Source organism: Larimichthys crocea, chromosome I (genome assembly GCF_000972845.2).
Source record: "Larimichthys crocea isolate SSNF chromosome I, L_crocea_2.0, whole genome shotgun sequence".
Classification (NCBI taxonomy): domain Eukaryota; kingdom Metazoa; phylum Chordata; class Actinopteri; family Sciaenidae; genus Larimichthys; species Larimichthys crocea.
In genome coordinates, this window is record NC_040011.1 from 27,182,867 (window position 1) to 27,202,640 (window position 19,774).

A 19,774-nucleotide genomic window follows, 5' to 3' on the forward strand; every position below is an offset into this window, starting at 1 on the left:
CCACTCAAGGATTATCTACTGTATAAGTCATGCAGTTTGCGCAAGCAGCCATCGTGCTGACTGTGCAGCCATTTAAAAACAATCACACTGACAGCACAGAATTTTTAAGCGGCATTTCATTTCTGCGTTTTGGGGAAAACCAAAGCAGTATTAGGAATAAATTGCTTACAAGGATTACTGAAACTTAAGGTGGCAGCTTGTTGGCAGAATGTCATGCACTACAGACGTATCTTAGATAAGCCTGATGTATGATTTAGCTGCATGGCCCCAGTGATATCTATGGAGATGAGCTTAGGGTGTCGTGGCCCTGGTGTCACCTCCACAACACCAGTTCCCTGCCATGATGATGACTGTATCTATGCTAATATGGGGATCAGTAGGCTAAAAAGCTCATCTGGCTCATGCTTTTGCTTTATCTTATCACTCTACTTTGCTTCTTTCTTCACCGCCTCACCACATACCTTGCATGCTGCGCACATGAAAAGAGTGCAGCCTCTTCTCACTCTTCCTCTAACTCTCACCTTCACACTTTTAATCTATTTCACATTTCAACCATCGCTTCAACCAAATCAACTTCTGTAATGCTTTATTAAATGATCACCCACTGCTACCTAATATTATGTGCTAGACTTCATAAAATAGAATGGCTTTAGTTGGCTCCTGTATGAGACTATCATCGGTATGGACTAATAAAGCAAACAGTCAAATCAAAAGTACATCCAAAAAAGTTGTCATGTCATCTGTGTCACTTTTTGGTTGGTCCAGACAGTAAATCCTGTCTGACTTAACTAACCTCCCCGCCTAGTCCCTCTTAGCCTCTTTGTCTCCACCATGCCCTCCCTCCATCCCTGGCATGATTATTTCTTATCATGTATTTATTTGTTTAATCCACCCCTCCCCCCACAGCACTTGGCGGCCCTTTCTCTGTGCACGAGCAGCCTGTCTGGCAGCGAGGCCCCCTCGTCCCCCCACCTCCTCCTACTTGTCCATATCCAGTCCCCATCCCATCCCCACCCAGCTCCAGCCCAGCCACAATGGGCGGATGTTGCTTCCAGAGCCTCAAAGCTTCATTCAGGGGGAAGAGAACCCCACCTCCTCACTTTATTCTTACATCCCTCCCACATGCATGTGGCCACCACTAGTCAGCCTCTATGCACACTATAAATAATGGATGCATTAGCATGCATGAATATCTTTTTAGAAGGGGGGCAGGAGTGCCGTAATTCATTATTAATCCCCTTCAAGGAAAAATGGGCCGTGGCTCTGGTAGAGCTAGCCCCTACTAAACCCTGCTTTTGGGACTTTACTTGTTTGTGCCATACTCTTTTTTCTACCAAAATTAATGACCAGCTCCGCCCACCCAACTATACCCAGCCCCCTTGTGATTTGTAATCAGAGCTCCTCCTTCTGACAAAGACACATCTGGAAATGTGGGATAATGTGTAATTTTTTGGCAGGATTCGGGAGAAATTATGATTTTAGGCTAAACATCTCCAAAAAAACAGTCTGGCCAAGTCTTGATTGATTGGAAAAAAGTGGACACCACTGCTCAGTCAGCTGGTATGGTTGTACTTCCCTAATATTACATAGCAGAGGTGAAGGGATGTTCCTTTTTGAAGGTTGGTTAGTCACAGAGCTCCTGACTTTGAAGTTGCCATCAGTTGCCATTTGGTTGAAGAGCAGGGTTTGGCTGCGGGAAGACGCAAGTAGGTGCAGGGGATGCAAAGTGGAGGGTGGGCTGACATAACAAATGCGTACAAACCTTGTTAGAGAGCATTAAGTCATGTATGTGGATGGGTTGTAGGGAATTATCTGTTATTTTTAAACCTGGAACACTATATCAGGTATTGACGCCATTAGATCAAATGCACGGGTTAGAGGTTAAGAGCATGTGTTTCAAGGAGATAAATTACTATACAGTCAACTAACAAAACGTGGGTTTCCGTGTCTACGAGCAAGATAGAAAGTGTGTTTGTGAGTGTATCTTTGACCCTCTCTGCACCACAAACCCCTCTGTCACCACTAGGTCGCACTGCCTGCCTCGCAGCCTCTCCTTCTGCTTGCCACAGCCTCCTGACTAATCCAACCAATCATAGACCTTTACAACAGAGCCACACGAGAGCATCCTCCTATCAAAAAATACTACAGTACACACATGCATGTATACTTGTGCACAGGCTCCTACACATCTGCCCGCTTACCCACATTGATATAATGCACATAATCCTGTTTGTTTAATCACCGTGACATATAAATATATCTAATCCACATAACAAAATGAAACACAGCTTCATTATCTTTGTGTTTGAAATATAGTATGTGCATATTACAGAATATTGTTACAGCATATGAAAAAAAGGATGTTATACCAGGAAAATGGATGTTATACCAGGAAAAAACAAAACATTTTCTTCTTCTCTAGGTGGTCTAAAAGATTTTATAATAGGGCAGGGGTTTGTCATGATTCTTTAACACACAAATCACCATAAGCTGAGGTTGAAAGTCCCAACAAAAGCTAATAAAAGAACCTGGAGTCCAGGGTTTATTTGTCAAACTGTTGCTTTCATGGTCAAGAATTTTATCCTTATCTAGAAGCCTTTGAAGCTTGTCATATCAGTAGTGAGTAGCACAACAGGCCAATACCATCAAACTTCAGCCTAACCCTGCAGACAGTATATTCACTTTTGAATGAAACAACCTTATCTTTGTAATTTTGCACTCACAGAGGCTGTTGGGTCTTCTGTCAGTGTCCTGTGTGCTGCTGTCTGTCAGGCATCATGATGACAGCAGGGGTTGTTTTGTTGACACAGAGAGGACCTGGTTTCTGGAATGTTCTCAGCTGAATGTTTGGATCTTGGGTCTTCGGCATTAGACTAGGGGCTGGTTGTGAGCTGGAGGCACCACACTGTGCCTCTGAACTTCACTCAACCTCTTAAATTCCTCTTCTTGAGCAGGAAATTGAAATATTGTGCAGTATTGGCATGCTGATGGTCATCTATCACAGGGGCCTGCAAGGGGACGGGGGTAAGAGGAGACCCTCTGTAGATCAGAGATGGGCTGCTGGGCCTGGGTTCAAAGGTAAAGAGGAGAGACCTGGGTGAAGAAAGAGGATAGCTCTCTTAGCAGGAGTTGACGCTTAGACCAGCTTCCATCACCCATCTTGCAGATTGTGTCTACCTCTCATCGGAGAAGAGCAATCAGTCTCCCCCGGGGAGCCAGAATAGAAATATGTGTCCTCATTATGACTCTTCCAAGTCATGTTGAATGTGTGTGAAAGAACATGCAGACTTCTTAAATCAATGAGTGGCTTGCAAGTAATAAAATCCAATCTCTTTTTAAAACAGGATAAGAACAGAAAAGACATCAGTCTTTTCTTTCAGGAAACTTTAATTTGGCATCAACAGGTGTGTCAGCACTTTGTAGTGATGGTGTCTTGGTGGTGCAGTCAAAACAGCCTAAGCAGAGGATGCCGCCTCATCATTGCATAATCGTGGCCGTAAATGCGCACAGCTACCAGGAAATGAAACTCGCCGGCGCATCACAGGGGGGGGTAGGATGATGTGGATGTGACTGGTTATATAAAAGTATAAGGCACAGTTGGAATGAACCAGAAAGGGATGATGGCTGTCATTTTAAAGACTAATACGCTTCATATCACCGTCTAGAAATCTCGCCTCTGGGTGACCTTTGTGAACTTGCCTGCCGCCTGACCTCGAAAATTCCCTCCTCGAACACCCCTCCACATCCCTTGTGCTCATTTTTACAGGCTATTTCCCAGGCAGGAAGTGACATCAACGGGTCCAAACTAAAAATATGTCGCAGGACGAGCTTGTCTAGGATGTCCAGGACCGGTGTTTGTACAAGAGGATGCCTTACACCGGCTCTACAAAAGTGATGCTCATTGAAGGATGCAGGAGAGCGCCACACAGGCGAGACACACAGACGTACTGGAGGCTGAGTGAGTCGCCTGCTGACTGGGTGCTTTAATTCGGTCACTTTCATTCACGCAAGTTCAGATACGGTGCCATACTTTGCCCCCTGTCTGAAGCCGGTGACGCGCATAGCGCATAGCAAAGACTTACTGTATGAAATAACGAATATTGTGTCGGTGTCGCTCCTATGAGACGAGGTGAGGTGCGATGGAGGAGAAAAGCCCACTGTTTTGACTTGAAAGGCAACTACAGGAGGGAGGAGCGCAATCCGGTTGCGCTCTTGCGCATTTTCTGATCTAATAAACTGGGCTGGACTGTTTCAGGGAGTGATTTCTAATGATCCCACTCATAAAATAAAAAAAACAAGCGGCTGTGATGAAGTTGAGCAAGTTGCATGTGTATTGTGTAGCTTTTTGCAAGCGTCCTCTCTGCAAATGAACGCCGTCTATTTTTATCTGTCCAGTGCGTGTCTGTGTCGTCCTCACCAGGGAGGCTTTGACAGACCCTGTCGTGAGTCCAGACGGAAAGTGCTGCAGTCACGTGGTGTCTGCTATTATCCACCCTCACGGCAGGTAGCTTTACAGACTACTGCTGTGTAGAGGCATGTGGAGGAGAGTTTTCTTCCACAATAATAATGTAATTATAATTAATTAAAGATTAGAAAGATGATTAGAAAAGTGCAAGAATGACTGAATCAAACCTTTTATTGCCCCTAGAGGGAATTTGCTTTCCACAAAGTGCATAGAATTACAAAACGAGCATAATTCATACTGACAACACATCATATGACATAAAAAGCACAATAAGAACATCATAAACTAATCATTTCAGAACCCCAAATATAATATTAAACTATATTCCACCATAATAATATTGTATTCTTTCTCGATAAACTCACACTACACCTCACCGCACAACACAAAGTGTGTTACACCACCTTTGAGGTCTCAGTTAAATAATTCCAGCTTAGGTACCTGTCAAAGAAAGATGGACATTATTTCTCAGGATGATGAACAGGCTGCTTGCATCACCTCACCACCTGCTGTCCCGACTGCACGCACTTAGTCTGACATGAGACGGAGAGGTCATAGTTTGCCTCGCAGGTAATAATTATTTATGATATTACACAGACACGTCTTCAACTATACCTGGCAATCATTTCCTGTCAAATTAATGTCACCGCACCTTCCTGCTGATAGCTGGTGTTACCCTATAGTCCACATATTCAGTTAACTGAACTGAAACGTGAACACGTTTACAGGTATATTCATTTGTATTTCCTGCATGTTTCCACAAATGTTGTGTTGATGTCTTAAATTACAACCATGCTACATTTCACTGAGCGCACATCAGCGCTGACTGTCCAAATGGATCTCTGTGAGTGTACAACACTCTGTTACTTGTAGTTTCCAAAGGCACTTGTGCAACATTAGTATGTAGTGGGGCCACGTAACACTTCTTTGCACCTGGGCCCCTCAGCTTTTCACATCAATGAATTGTCCCATTGTAAGTTAGTTGTAAAGCCAAGTTGAAGACCTTACGCTAAAACTTGAGGTCTTGAGGAAGATCTTTAATTGGCTCTAAGTGAGTCTTCTGCAATGTGAAATAATGCATGAGCTATACAGTGGTGCTGCTACTGTATAATACGTTGTGCACGTGTGTGCAGCAGCCTATGGGATTACTGGTGTATATAACTCACCCTGCTGTTGCCTGCCTGTCTACAGTGATAGCTTCATTATTCATGGTTGCGTGTAGACAGCAGTGCTTAATCTCTAGGTTGAATGGGCCAGCCTGTGACTCTGGGAGTAAATGCTTGTGCTCGGTCAGCCTTATCTGGCCCTTGATGAGGAATGGAGGGGCACCAAAGAGAGGGAGCGCTGCTGTGCTGGGCCTCTGGGAGGCAACAGCAGCTAAACCCGTGGTGGCGTTTGGGGCCAGTTTAAGGCCAGTTTGAGGCCTGTAGCAATTAGCCAGACTGGACCAGGGAGCAGGGCCATATATTCTCTGTGGTGAAAGGTTCTGGGCAGGGGGTCTATTGGTGCTCGACAGGTGCAGCGAGAGCAAGGCGTCAGGAGTTTAGGGAATCGAAACCAGAGATGAGGCCAAACAATAGTGTCTCTGACTTCTGGGGTCAGATGCTCTCTTTCACCCCTGGAGGCTCCAAAGCACACCGAGAGCCTCTTCCTGCCCTGACACTGTATCTTTGTGAAAGCGTGTGCATTAGTGCATGTGCGCACAGTTATCTTTGTGCGTGTACAGGCATGTGTGCCTAAATTTGTGTGTGTGTGTGTATGGGGTGTTTTAGGGGTATGAATGTGACACTGGGGCGAGAAGATCAGGGGGGCATGTTTTGAGTTACAGTAATCGTCTGTCTTTCTTTATCTGGATCACACTCGCACACAAGAACATTGGGAAAAATTTTTTGTTTGTTTAAACGTCCATGTGTCCAGTGTTATAATATAACATCCCATGAGGAGCTTTGATCACTCAGCTGTAACACTGGTGGTAAAAAAAAAAAATCGTGCCATGATGTGTTTTGACATGTTTTTGATGGCAAAAGTTTTAGTGCTGATTCTGCTATCACACTGAGGAACAATCTGAGCTATCCTATACTGTAAGGGGGGCACACATGAGTCGCTGTACTGGCCATTAGAGGGAGGAAAAGCAGTGTTGCCCACCATGTCATGTTTTTTTTTCTTGCTTCCTGGCTGTTCTGCTTGAACTCAATAATCCTGGATACAGCCATTACAAATCCTGCTGTCTTGACTTGAGACCCCAGACAGGAGACAGGCTCTGCAACTTGGTTTCATTTAGCATTCCTCTGGGCTTTACGGGCAGGTGTTTAACATTACTGGCAGGATATTTATTGGCAACTTTAAAGGCAACTTTTTTGCTTACCTCTCAATTAGGCACACACATACAATGCGTGTACTGTAGATGCAAGCACACATGCAAAGACATGCAAAAAAAAAAACACAACAACAACACAATGATGTTCCCTACATGCAACAAACTAAGAGTGACAGTGTGGGTGCTTAATGGAGCATATTCTCACTTCCTTTTCCAACACTGTCACACATTTTATGCCTTTTGAAGAGCAGATCCACAACCTTAGAATCCACCCCTGACCCGTGACCATCTCTATCTCTCTGTGTGCACCCCTCTTCCCCTCTACCCATTATGCCATGTCAGTGTATGATGTGGGGTAGAAATAGGGCTGTAGGCACGATGGGATGTGTGGCCTGTAATTACCGAAGCTTAGAGGGGCCAGTGGCTATGATGTGCAATTCTTAAATCAAGGTGCAGCCTGAAGACTCAGCTGGCCACGCTGCTGCCCTCTGCTACTTGATTGCTGGTAGCTGGGTGAGCCATGTCAAGTGGCAGGCTGGGAAATGTGAAATCCCAGATAAAGCACAGAGCTCTAAAAAGCCATGAAGCCCCAGTAATGAGGGAAGTGATGGGGTTTGGGGTTTGGGCATGCCTAACAGGCAGGCAGCAGCCAACGGTAACTCTTTCTACCTCTCCCTCTTCTTGATGTATCTGTATGTGAGAAAGAGCGGAGAGGGGAAGGTGTTTGTATATTTGACTTTTCTAATCCTGGATTTAGAAGGATCCGCCAAACTCCAACAATGCAGAACTGGTGGGTAGGTCGGCACAGCTCTAGACGTACGCAACCTAAATCCTCTGGGGTCACCCTCAGACATAAATCATAAACCTACAGTGCATCCTGCCTGTGCTTCTCATGTTTTTCCCAGGACCAATTCCTTTGAAAATCATGGTAAAACCCCTCTAACGTTCCCTGAGCAGCAGAATAATTCCTGATATTAACGGCGGCAGTCCAATTCAGAATGCCGTTGTAGCAGTTAAACACATTCCTAGTTTTGTGGAGGCCATTATTCCTGCTTCTTAATCACCCCCTCGGCTTTTATAACCTCCCCAAGCCTTAGTGTGTGGCTGGGGGGAACCACATGTGGGCAGAGACCAGGAAATAACGGCACTGCCAGGCCCTCCCCTTATCTAAACTAACCACCACTAACAATACACAGGACCCCACTTCATATATCTTCTCTTTTTAGGCATTTCAAATGAATATTTTTCTGGAATGTTGAATACCAATTTTATTTCTATTATGTTGTCACAGAAATTTAATTTTTATATTAGTTTATTTTGAAGGTTAGAAAAGTCATGATTTTAAAATGTATTTTTTATTATTGTCAACAAACAGATGTAATTCTGGCTAGACAAATACAAATGTTACTGAAACACGAAGAAACAGTCACAGATTAATAAATATTTGGTGCACTTGTGAATATTCACAGTAGTAGGATGGTGTACTGGTGCCCATGTTCAGTGTAGCTACCTTTTTTTAGTTTTGTTGACCACAAACAGAATATTACCAGCTTCAAGATTTCTTTGAATTTTCTGCTGTGCAGCAATGTGAATTTAGTTTGAACTGAACCCTCGAGTTTGCTGCAGCAAGCTTCTGTTTTACTGAATAGTTCCTATAAATAAAAAAGTCAGCCTCACCCGATAAGACAGTATTGTTTTGATCTCTGGATATTGAGATGAGGGTAGGGCTCACTGCAACGGAGCACAGGAGAAGGGAGACAGACCGAGAATTGAAGATGAAGCAATGTTTCCCTGCTCTCTCCTTACCTGCTCCCAGATTTGAAGCGTTATAGAAAAGATGGAGAGGTGCGAAGAAGCTAGACAGATTTTATTTGTTACAAAGCTGTTGTTCTGAGTGGATCTTCGGCTCAGCCTGTTTAATGCAGCTGGCCTTTAGCTTCAAGCTTGTACTTGACAGTATGCGTGAAGTGGCTTGTCTGGCTGATGGTTCAGTTACAGTCAGCTGAAACACCTGGGTGTGCAGACACCAAACAGACCCAGTCCATTGTGACACACTGTCACACCAGGTTTGATGGCATAATTTACCCAGGTCACAGACATGCATACTGTTTAGCAGGGTGGTGGTGGTGGAGGGGTGCATAGAGAGTCATTGCTTGTTTATCCTGCGCCTGGTGACCCCCTGCCAGCAGCTACATCAATTATCACCTAGGAGGAATGTGGAACCCTTGTGTTAAATTCCCTTTGACCCCCCTGTTGGAGGAGGTCAGGAGGCGGGCGTTCTCCCCAGGGGGGCATGCAGTGAGTGGGTGCAGGGTGAGTACTGTCTGTGTGGTGGTCCAGGGAGATTCCCTAGATCTCCATCCCCAGCCCTGCAACCAACCACCGTGCCCGCGGACCCCCCCAACACAGTAAACGAGATTTGCATGATGTGTTTACAATGTAAATTGGTTTCTAAAGGTCTTAATTTTACTTAGGGGAGCACAGAAGGTGGTCTGGAAGCATACATGACACCCAAGTTTCCTGTAAAAAACTGAGCAGAAATTTGTCGTTAAATCTCAGTTTTCTCCTTTACATGCATTATGTGCAAAGAAAAGCTGCATTTAACAGCTCATTCTTGCCTCACTATTACATTAGGGATGTCTCAATAAATTAGCCCGACTGCTGGCACACTTTGAAGACCTCAGCATTTGTGATTTTAATGTGTTTGTTTGTCTCAAGCTGTTTTTAGTACACAGTGTAAATCCCAACTTTACAAGTCACCGTAGCGCACTGTGAAGGGTGGCTGTTAATGTGCATGTGTGTGAGGAAGAGAGAGTAAGTGAAATTAGACATGAGAGGTGTATTATGTCGGATGCTCTTTGATTTAGAATGGTATTAGATGTCAACATATGACATGTTTGGACACAGGCATGTGCTCACATGTTTTTTTCCTCCTCCATCTTCCTGTGCTGCATATCAAATGTCTGCATGTGTAAAGAAAGTCGTTGGGAAATAGTATCATATGTGCTGTAGGGAGGGAAGATACCATGAAAATCGATTGCGTATGGAATCACTATTTTCTGTATTTTCTGACCATGATTGATGCTCTGAGCTTATGCATTTTTATCTTCTCTTTTACAGGCTCTCTATCATAGCTGTCTGCAGAATGTGGCGCTGTCTGCTATACAGTTATGGCTGAGGTAAGATACCAAAATTATGAGCTTGTCTGCTGCTGTCTCTGCTTTAGATGACAATGTTGACATAACATATTGGTACAGTTTCTTGTGTGATGAATTGCTGTATGTATAGCTTCAAAGGGGGGCGGGATGTAAATGTCTTCCAGAAATGTCTTCCTGATTTTAACCCCAGTTACCCCGGCACCAGAAACTGTGCTCTGTCCTGAGTAGTCTGCATTAAACTGTGCATTAATTAACTCTTTGAAGGTAGCCACCCTTGAAATGTGAGGGCCTTTACACGTTGTGACAAACCAAAGTATCCCTGCAGTGTCATCAGATTACCTCGCCACTTCCAATTAGCGGTCTTCTCGGACTCGCTTGACAGGAGAGAAAAAGCTGCAGCAGGACTGGCCAGCAGTCTAGTCCTGAAGATCCAAACACTCTCATCATTTATTTACTTGCACACAAGCAGACAAAACAACACACACCCATCTTGTATTAGGACCAACAGCTGCCAGCAGTGTTGGGGTGGGGTAAGGTGGGAAAGGGAGGGACCAGCTCAGCTGGCACACACACACTCTCTCTCTCTTACACACACACACACACACACAGATACACACACAAGACACAATCGACACATCATCTGCACCTTCTTGCCAGTAGTTGAACTTCTTCAGCGTTGTCATGGCGACGTAATTTGCTCTTCCAGAGGGGCTGTTCTTCTCTGTTTCAAATTGCACTGTAATGTTGGTGGTGGCTGGAAGGGAAGGGAGATGGTGGTGGCGGTGGGAGGGTGCACTTGACTGTACTCTGATAAGGAATTCTTTGAGGAGAAGGCTATGATGTACTGAACTTGAGAAAGCTTTTTGATCTCAGTTTGTATGCTAATGAATCTGGTAGAATGTATGCATTGTAAAGCAACTCCTCGCCTTTGTTTATTTAGATGGTTTTATGTGGCGCCTTTATCCTTCAGACATTATTGTGTCATTTGCATTACCCTCATTCCAAAGATAATTGGAGCGGTTGCAGGGTTTCTTTTAGTTTCCCTGCATTGTGTGTGTGTGTGCAGGGGCCGACACAGCCGAACTCCTAACTGTGGGTTTTTTGTCTGTTTGATAGCCTGACTGTAAGTAAGCCCCTCTCGCTTTGCAGACTTCTGTCTCCCTCAGCACACTCACTGCCGCGCCACTCATCCACAAGCAACACACTCATTCACACGCGCTTTCGCATGACTACACAAATGCACAAACAGGACTCTCAGCCTTGACTGGCTCACGCACACAAAACACACTCGCTTACTCACTCAGGAATTATTGTGGTAGTAAAACTAGAGAGGAAGACCGAGAGAGCCTACGAGAGAGGAAGAAGGACTTAGACAGGGGGGAAGCAGAGGGAGGGAAAAGGAGAGAGATTGCCCCAGCAGAAGTATTTTATCCCCAAGCGGTTTTTAAACGCTTTCCATGTCCGTGACCTAGTCATGAGGACAAACCATTGTTGTCTCCCGTAGCTGCTGTAAGAAATTAAAGTTGCAGCAGTTACTTATTTGAAATAAAAACATATATTTTTAGAGTCTATTCTACACACCTTTTGCATTAATAAGAAAAAAAACTAGTGCTTTGTTCACAGGTGTGCAGTGTCACTGTTCTTACTTTAATGGCTGGTCACAGGCTGTACAGCTCAGCAGCTTACTCATGTTGTGCTTTGAAGGATGTGACAGACGTGTTCTGGAGTGTGTTGTTCTGCTGCTCTCACTTTTTTCTCTCTGTCTGTACTTCCCCTACTCTGGCTGTTTGTGTGTGTGTGTGTGTGTGTGTGTGTTCTCTCTGGTCCGCTGGTTTGGCACAAAAAGGAAGACCAGGCCGCCCCATTCTTTGTTTTGCTTCTTGTAGGAAACTAGCAGCAAATTGTGGCTCAATGAGGCGTTGCTGTTTTGTATGGTCTGATAAAGTGCAAACGAAACCGTCTGGGCTGCACTGGCCTGCTGCAGTGTTTTCTATTGTAGCAGTGAATGTAGGTCTGTGTGATGCTTGGTTAGTGTTGAATATTAGGTGATGGTGGGGGGGCTGCTGGGTGTAGGGACCATTCACACAGTTTTAAGATGTCACCCAGTGTTTGGAGCTCCTGTCTCCTGTGTTTAATTGTAATGAGGGTTCATTAGAGCTTCGCTTAAGACTGGAGGAGAGTTTTCTGTCTGGCTTGTTTGCAAGGGTTTCAAAATCCTAATATTGTAGAGTTCTCAGATAGCGCCAACATGACACACTTGTCAAAGTGATCAGAGCAGGGCATATGCGTGTGGGTGTCTTGATGTGCATGCGGGAAATAGCCCAGTTTTAACTTCAGTGCATTCATCCAACACCTGCAGTAACTACTTACGTTGGAAATGAATTGAAATAAAAGGGGTGACTCACTAAATATGCATTAATTTCTTGACGATTTTGTATTTGAGCAAACCAAGCTCGAAGCAAACAACTACTTCAACATGATCTTAAGAGTTTATTGGACTGAGGATTGAAACATTTGCAAGCAGTGAAGTGTGGAAATATTATTAAATAATTTGTACTTTTTAGGAAGAAATGTTGTGCATTGGATGACACATTAATGCATACTTCTATTTAACTTATTCTATTATGATATTTTTATACCTTCATTGGTTGAGTGTGAATTTGTGCTCTTTACAATAAATGAAGGTGAAGCTATGTAATTTTCTTTTAACTTCAAATATAAGAAAGTAAAATATGAAAAGGTCAGCCTTTGCATTTTCAGAGCTGTTCCATGGCTTGATTTAACATTTTTCAACACCACTAAGATGTACAGGCAACAAAATGCTGTGAAGATCCATAGATCAAGTTCATTAAGTCAAGCATAACAAACACATGGCTCGGGAGATAGACAAAGAATGAGGGTCTTGGGTGTGCCCTGGCCCTTGTCTGAAGCAGTTATGCGGCCTACATGGGCGTTCTCCTCTCCAGAGGCTGTTGGGGTAATTATCTGCTATGGTGCACGTGTGCGGCTGTGTGTCAGAGCAAGCAGGTTTCTGTGCTCATGTCTGAGACGTGCACATAGGCTTGCAGTGCTTAATGTTCCCAAGCATGATGTCCTGATGCTGTGGCTTCAAACAGGATGAAATGCATATCCAGTCAACCCTATATACCCTTGTTTATGGTTGTGTGATCTATATGTGGCCCCAAAACACACACAGATACACACACACATTTTCCTTAGAGCCCAGATTTGAGGAAGGGGGTTCTGGGAATCTCTGAGGAGGAGCGTGGCTGGGGGAAGAGGCTAAGGAGCCATCTTTGACATGGGGCATGGGGCTCGAAGGCACAAAGCCCCATTCCCTGCTCCGCCATGTGGAAAATGGCAAGAGAGCAAGAGGAGGAGGGGAAAGAAGCAAAAAAAAGTGGAGGAAAAAGGAGGAGGGAGCAACAATTAGTGGGATCTGCTAATCACCAGGGCAACACTCATTTAATTGACATGTGAAATTTGAATTCATCTTACAAGTCGATAGGCAGCACGACAATGGAGCAGTCATCTAAGATCTGCTGTGGAAGCCAAGGAGGGGAAGCGACAGCTGAGGGCTGAGGCCAAGGTCTTTGTTAGAAGTAGCAGTGTTATTAGGTGAGACGATTGTCCACAAGGAGATTATAACCCATTATGCCTTTGACCTTTTGGGACAAGTAACTCTACGTAACACACAACACACACACACTGCAATAAGGCTTGTTTATGTGTTTGTGTATGCTCTTGTTTTTTTGTTTTTTTTTTTCAGAAGAAGGCAGAGTGAGTAAATATCTATTTTTATACCACAATGAATCTGACCCTGATCATTTCAGTGGCTTGGTAGAAGATAAACACAAAAAGGCAATGGGCAGGTGAAAGAAAAAAAACTGCAGTCTGTCCATTCCTGCGTTCACAGAAATCAATAAGCTATTTAAAATCATCAGAAAGCAGCATCACGGGAGGTGAAAGCATACAACTTATACTGTCACTACAAGAGGTGACTCTGAAAAATAAGTGTAAGTGTTAAATTGGGATTGATTTGCAGAATGTACATACACCCTGTGACCACTACATTCCCTCAAAAATTTACATTTTTATACGTCCCTGATGGTCAGTCCACCACTTTTGTCCAGACCAATGTACCATACCAAATAAATGTGGTACAGATATTTATGTTCAGCACAAGATAGCCTGGAATCAATAAATTTTCACCAAGAGCCACCATCAAGTCGAAATGTGTGGTTCAGCTACGGCTGTAGCATTAAATACTAATATGAAAATGTGATAGCTGGTTTAACATGTTTGATAAACTAAGATTGTGACCATATTTTAAACATTGACATGTCAACATTGTCATTGTGGGTATGTTTCAATGAAGATGTAAGATGTAAAAACAGTTCAAGAGCCAAAACAGAAAAGGTTCAAGGTCATTCACCTTCTAAAATGATAAGAAAACAAACTTTAAGTCATGACTCTCCTCTTGCTTCAAGAGATACCAATTAACAAATCCATTAACTCAAAAGGAATGATTTATCTGTTTCTCAGTAGAAAGCTATGGTAAGTTAATAGTCACCTAATCATTATAAACATCTTAATCAGATCACAAACTACTAAAGAACTAATATTTTCTCAAAATACATCACTGCCTCCCCTCCACCTATGCTACACTTGGTGCATTCCCCAAGACACGCCTCCATAAAAGGAGTCCCAATAGGGTGACACTGGTTTGCCACTTCCTGAATCTAAAACAGCAAGGTCAGGTGTGGCCTAGAGGACAGGTAAGAAAATCAAACATTGAAGATATCCCACATTAGCCTGTCCATCAAACAAATGTTGACAACTGGAAACATATAAGCAACAATGAAAATAATACTTCAACAGGCCTCAAACCATAACAGTCATAATAGTACCCATTATTAAATCATACACTGTCTGGATGCTTTAATGTTAGCTAGAAGCCATTTAAAGTGGCAGTAGAGTGTGATTAGAGGTGAGGCAAGAGGTGAAAGTTTCATAAAACCTGGGTCATATTTGGCTTAATAGTGGCCATTTTTCTCGTTGGTAATAACCAGACCTAAAGCACTCAGTTTTATATGTTTTAAACAAATCACCAGATCAACCAAACTTATTTTGAGGACACAAGCTAAAACTATCCACACTGTTTGCTGTAAATGACATGTTTAGAGACAGCATTCTCAGTTCAACTTTGGCCTACACTATTGTGCCATAAGAGATTATAGGCCACATTTTGTGTGCAGTTGCCTTCACAGTTGCCTTGTCTACAGCTTTCTTGCCCTGTGTTGTTTTTTTTTTGTTGTTAGCAGGAAGTTGCTGTATTTTAAATAATTAGTTTTAAAAAAATAGTTATGGCAACTTTTTCTTTTGTATTTTGTTTGACAAAGTCTGAGTTTCTTCCGGCAGCCTCCCTGGTCTGTCTTGATCTGACTGACACATACAGCTATGGACTGCATTGAACGGACCCTCTGTACCACTGGTGAGTACTGTCCGCACTGTAAAGAGGTCACATCATGGGCAAACAAGTTGAGTCCAGTTATCTTCCCATTTCTCTCTTGGACATGCTTAATCAACCCCGTTTGGCATCTCTTATCTTTTAAAATGGGACATTTGAATGACCTCCACATCTCCTCATCATTACAGCATACTTTCCAATCATACTTGTGTGTTTTTGATCCCTCTGCTAACAGATAGTTCCATTGTCAGAGGTGACTTTGTAGAAGTGGCAGAGAGTCAGAGGACACTCAAGATACTTCCAAGCCTTTCAGCCAGAGTGTAATCCTCTTCCTTTATCTCTCCAGCTGATCTGTGCCAAAGCACTGTGTGAGAATGATTCAGTGAATGCCTGCTTTTCTGAAGCGCCCTCACGTTTTCTCTCCTTCTCTTACTGTCGTTCTCGTGTTCTCTAATTCTCACTTGTGCGCCCATTGTTCTGTGATCTTGCAGAGTGACCTTTCACGGTTCACTTCCTCTCTGTTTTCGACAACAGTGATTACTGATATTGTGCTGCTCTCTTTTTGTAACAGATCGTTTCTCTCTCACACACACACAGACGCCACCTTGCACCACACACACACCAAACAGGCAACTTGGATTATGTCCATGAATCACAGCTGGACTGATGTGTGTGCATGTGTGTTTACTGTAGATATTTATGTGTTGGGGGTTGGGGAGTGGGCTGCATCTGGGGCATCTGATTGGCCCACTGGCACGGGAACCAGGCAAGATGCTGATTGGATAGATGTATGGAGACTAGCGTGCAGGTTTCTGTGTGCCATGTAGCTTTGCCTCCCAGAGCGCTGGCCAATAGCTCCACATATTGGATGCATTACAGATTAGAGCCAATGCAAGTGTGCGTGTGTCTGTGTGTGGATTTGTGTGTCTACACAGCTCATCTGTGCAAGAGCACTTTTATCCTCTATGAACAAATCTGCGTCGTCTCTGTTCACCGAGGTGATCACGAAATGCATTTGCCTCTTCCAGACTAATCATCAATTATTAACGGCAGATTTGACTTGGCAGATCGATGTAGTAGCTATCCATTGTTAGCTCTCTCAAATATGTTTTCAACCAATCAAAAAAAATGTATTGAAAATTCCATTTGAAGAAAGACAATTACTATGTGACTTACCATAGAGTTTGTGAGCTTATCTTGCTGGAAGAGAGCCATACTAACATTAATGCTACAATTAGATGTGAAGAAAAGATGCACTGATGCATAGCCAGTTTGAAATCTGTGCAGGAACTGAATCTGGTAAAAGCTCACATTTCTTTAAGCTTGGATGTCCCAAAACTCAGAACGCAGTGATAAAAGCTAAGCCGTTTTTTATTTTTTTTTATTGTTGTTCTTATACTGTTGTTATTTTTGTCTGCAGCAGTACTTCTTTGAGTGAATTCTAAATCAAAGTGTAGGGATTCAGAGGTTCAATCCTTAAATTGTGCTGTGAAACATTAGGTGAAATCTGTATACACTTTTCAATCACAATCTGGTCCAGATGGTTGATTCCAAATCAAGACATCAAAATAAAAAAAGGTTTGGCTTCATCCTTGACTGTCAGGCACAAAAACTCTCGATGGGTACAAAAATAAAATAAAAAATGTGCCAATAGCTTTGAGAAGCTCATCAAACCTTAAATTGAATCCTGATTCCCCTCCAAATTTTAAACATGGAGTTTCTTACAGAAACAAAAAAGATTGACAGTCAAGTGAAACAGCCAAACCACAGTTTAACAGTTTTTAGATTGAACTTTAGCTAATCTCACAAGCAAAACCATGTTCTTTCGTTTAAATGCAATAAGGATTGAACTCTTTCTCTTATGTTTTTGCTCTCTCCAAGACCCTTTTAACCTGACATCAGACGAGAGGAATGGAGGGAAATAAAAATAGAGGCCAAGAGCGGAAAAGGCGAGAGGGAAAAATAAGAATAGATCACGAAGAGGAGAGGAGAAGAAAGAAGACCGTGAAGAGCACTGAAAACAGTAGCTTCTACTCCTCTCTCCGTGGCAGGATCTGGCCTATTAGGGCTCCTAACTCTGTCATTACACTTGTCAACACCATCCACTGTAATTGATGCAAGTGCAGAGCTAAACCACCAAGGCTTACCATACATACAGACACCCACATGCACACACACACACACACACACACACACATGCATTTAAAATAAATAAATAAATAAATAAACAAAATGTGACCATGCATGCACACATACTGCCCATATGGACACGCAGAAGCAGAATAACAGACACACATACATATTCACACACAAAAACAGCCGCACCATCAGCACGGCTGCACATGCCACAGGGAAAGGGACACGCACACACACACACACACATACACACAGCAATGCTTATTGAAAACATGGCAGCACTGTCAACCCCAGACGGCTCCTCTCTGCCCACCTGTCAAAAAGAAAATCGAGAGGAAAATTCACCTGGCTAGTATCTCAATCTTCTTCAGCGCTCAGCTTAGCTTAGAGCAACCATCTGGCTCAGCAGCTCTGCTTCCCTCCCTCCCTCTGTACTAACTCTCACTTTCTCTTAGTCTTTTTAAAGCATGTCAGCAGTTACCCGGCACAGCGGTCTCAGTAAGGCTGCTAACGTGGCTAAGTGTCTCTGGGCCTCTTAGTTAGTGGGTGCTGTCTTTCCTTTCTGTGTGTGTGTGTGTGTGTGTGTGTGTGTGTGTGTGTGTGTGTGTGTGTGTGTGTGTGTGTGTGTGTGTGTGTGTGTGTGCGCGCTTCACAGATGGCAACGGGAGGGGAGGGGGGGAGTTGGAGGGGGTGATGGAGAGAGCTGTCTGAGGCTCCAGCAGCTCTCGTGTCTCTCAGGCAAGGCGGTCTGTCTGCGGGCATCTGCCCCCCCCCTCGCCTCCCACCACCATCACCACCACCACCACCGTACTCCCACCCCACGCCTCCCCCCATTTTCCCGTCCATCGCCGACACGGCCACCTCACCATCCTCCAGCATGCTGTGGCTTGGCAATCGCCCACAGCAAAGAGCAGTCCCTGAAAGATGATTCCCCTTGACCTCAGATGTGTCATTTCACCGCCAAGCTTCTTCGTTTGCCCCAGTGGATGATTATTTTGAAAAATGATAGGGGTGAATTATACATTATGGTTACATTGAGAGGAGAACAGGCTGTGACTGTGGCTAAAGGTTGTTCAGGGAGGCGTGTTTGTGTGGGCAAGTGCACGTCTGCATTCACATCTGCGCGTGTGTGTGTGTGTACATGGACACGTGCTGCGTTGAGTCCGCCTGGTTGCTGGAGTGTGCTCGTGCTTTGATTCAGAGCTGGTCTCTGGGCTTTTGCTGGGCTGCGAAACTTTGAAGATGATTAGATGAGTTGTGTTTGTAGTGTACCCTGTAAGATCGCTTCGTTCTTTCTGCTGTTGGCTTATTGATCACAGCGCAGTGAGTCGCAACACTATATTTAACGTATACTTAACGTCTCCTCGCTATAGGCAGATGGGTCAAGATTTTTCTTCTTACGTTTCTGTTTGAACTTGTAGTTTTAAGTATCTCTCACATTTTTCTATCCATTTGCTCTTCTGATTTGTCAGACACAAAGGAGCTGCTTGATGTGGGAGTTTCTATGGGAATCTAATGTATAATTTAGTTGGGGGGGGTCGTGTGTAGGTTGAATTCAAAAGTTATACCAGAGCAAACTTTACAGTTCTTTGAAGTTTTAAGCAAAGTTGACCCTTTTCTACAGGTGGCACAATCTTTCCAGTGTTTACTTACTTTGCTGCCAAAAATATTGAGTCCAGAGAGTAACAGGATTCTGACAGGGTTTCCAAATACATTAAAATATTCTGTAAATGACAAATCAAACATGCACCCACATGGACAATAATTTATGCAACCATTCTCTTGTAGTAACACAGTTGTGATTGGCTTCCACACTGCAGCAGCACAGCGTAGGGACTGACACTGTTGACACATCTGTTCTTGAGAAATTCATGGAGGTTTGGGCGCTGGAGGTGTTGGTATGCACTGATTAGCGCAAGGCTGTCTTTATCCAACCACCGGGTTTCCTACTGGGCTTCCATAAAGTGTTTACTAAGGGGTCTGTTGCCATAGTTTTCAGCCATGTTCCAATCAGTCTTTTTTTTTTTTCCTTTTGACCGCTCAGCTTTATTTATTCCTCAAAAAAGCCCATGCCTTCTGCATCAACCAACTGTTGTTCTCCTCAGACCAATTGTTCTAAATCATGTATATACTGAATTTCATGTATCTGCAGGGTAGTGGGCCTGGATGATGATTTGAGCCTGATTGGATGAGCTTTGGAGAGAGCCTTTACAAGCTGACATCGTTGG

At 43.7% G+C, this 19,774-nt stretch overlaps 1 long non-coding RNA gene across 5 annotated transcripts in view; it reads left to right on the plus strand.

Annotated features, from left to right (window-relative positions):
• Window positions 1–3,437: 3,437 nt before the first annotated feature.
• LOC109142946 (uncharacterized) overlaps window positions 3,438–19,774 on the plus strand; it is a 79,682-nt gene continuing 63,345 nt past the window's right edge. For all 5 annotated transcript variants that reach the window (XR_003462866.1, XR_003462872.1, XR_003462869.1 and 2 more), the window contains exons 1-2: window positions 3,438–3,958; window positions 9,903–9,961. This is a non-coding gene — a long non-coding RNA (uncharacterized LOC109142946). The remainder of the gene's footprint in view (window positions 3,959–9,902; window positions 9,962–19,774) is intronic.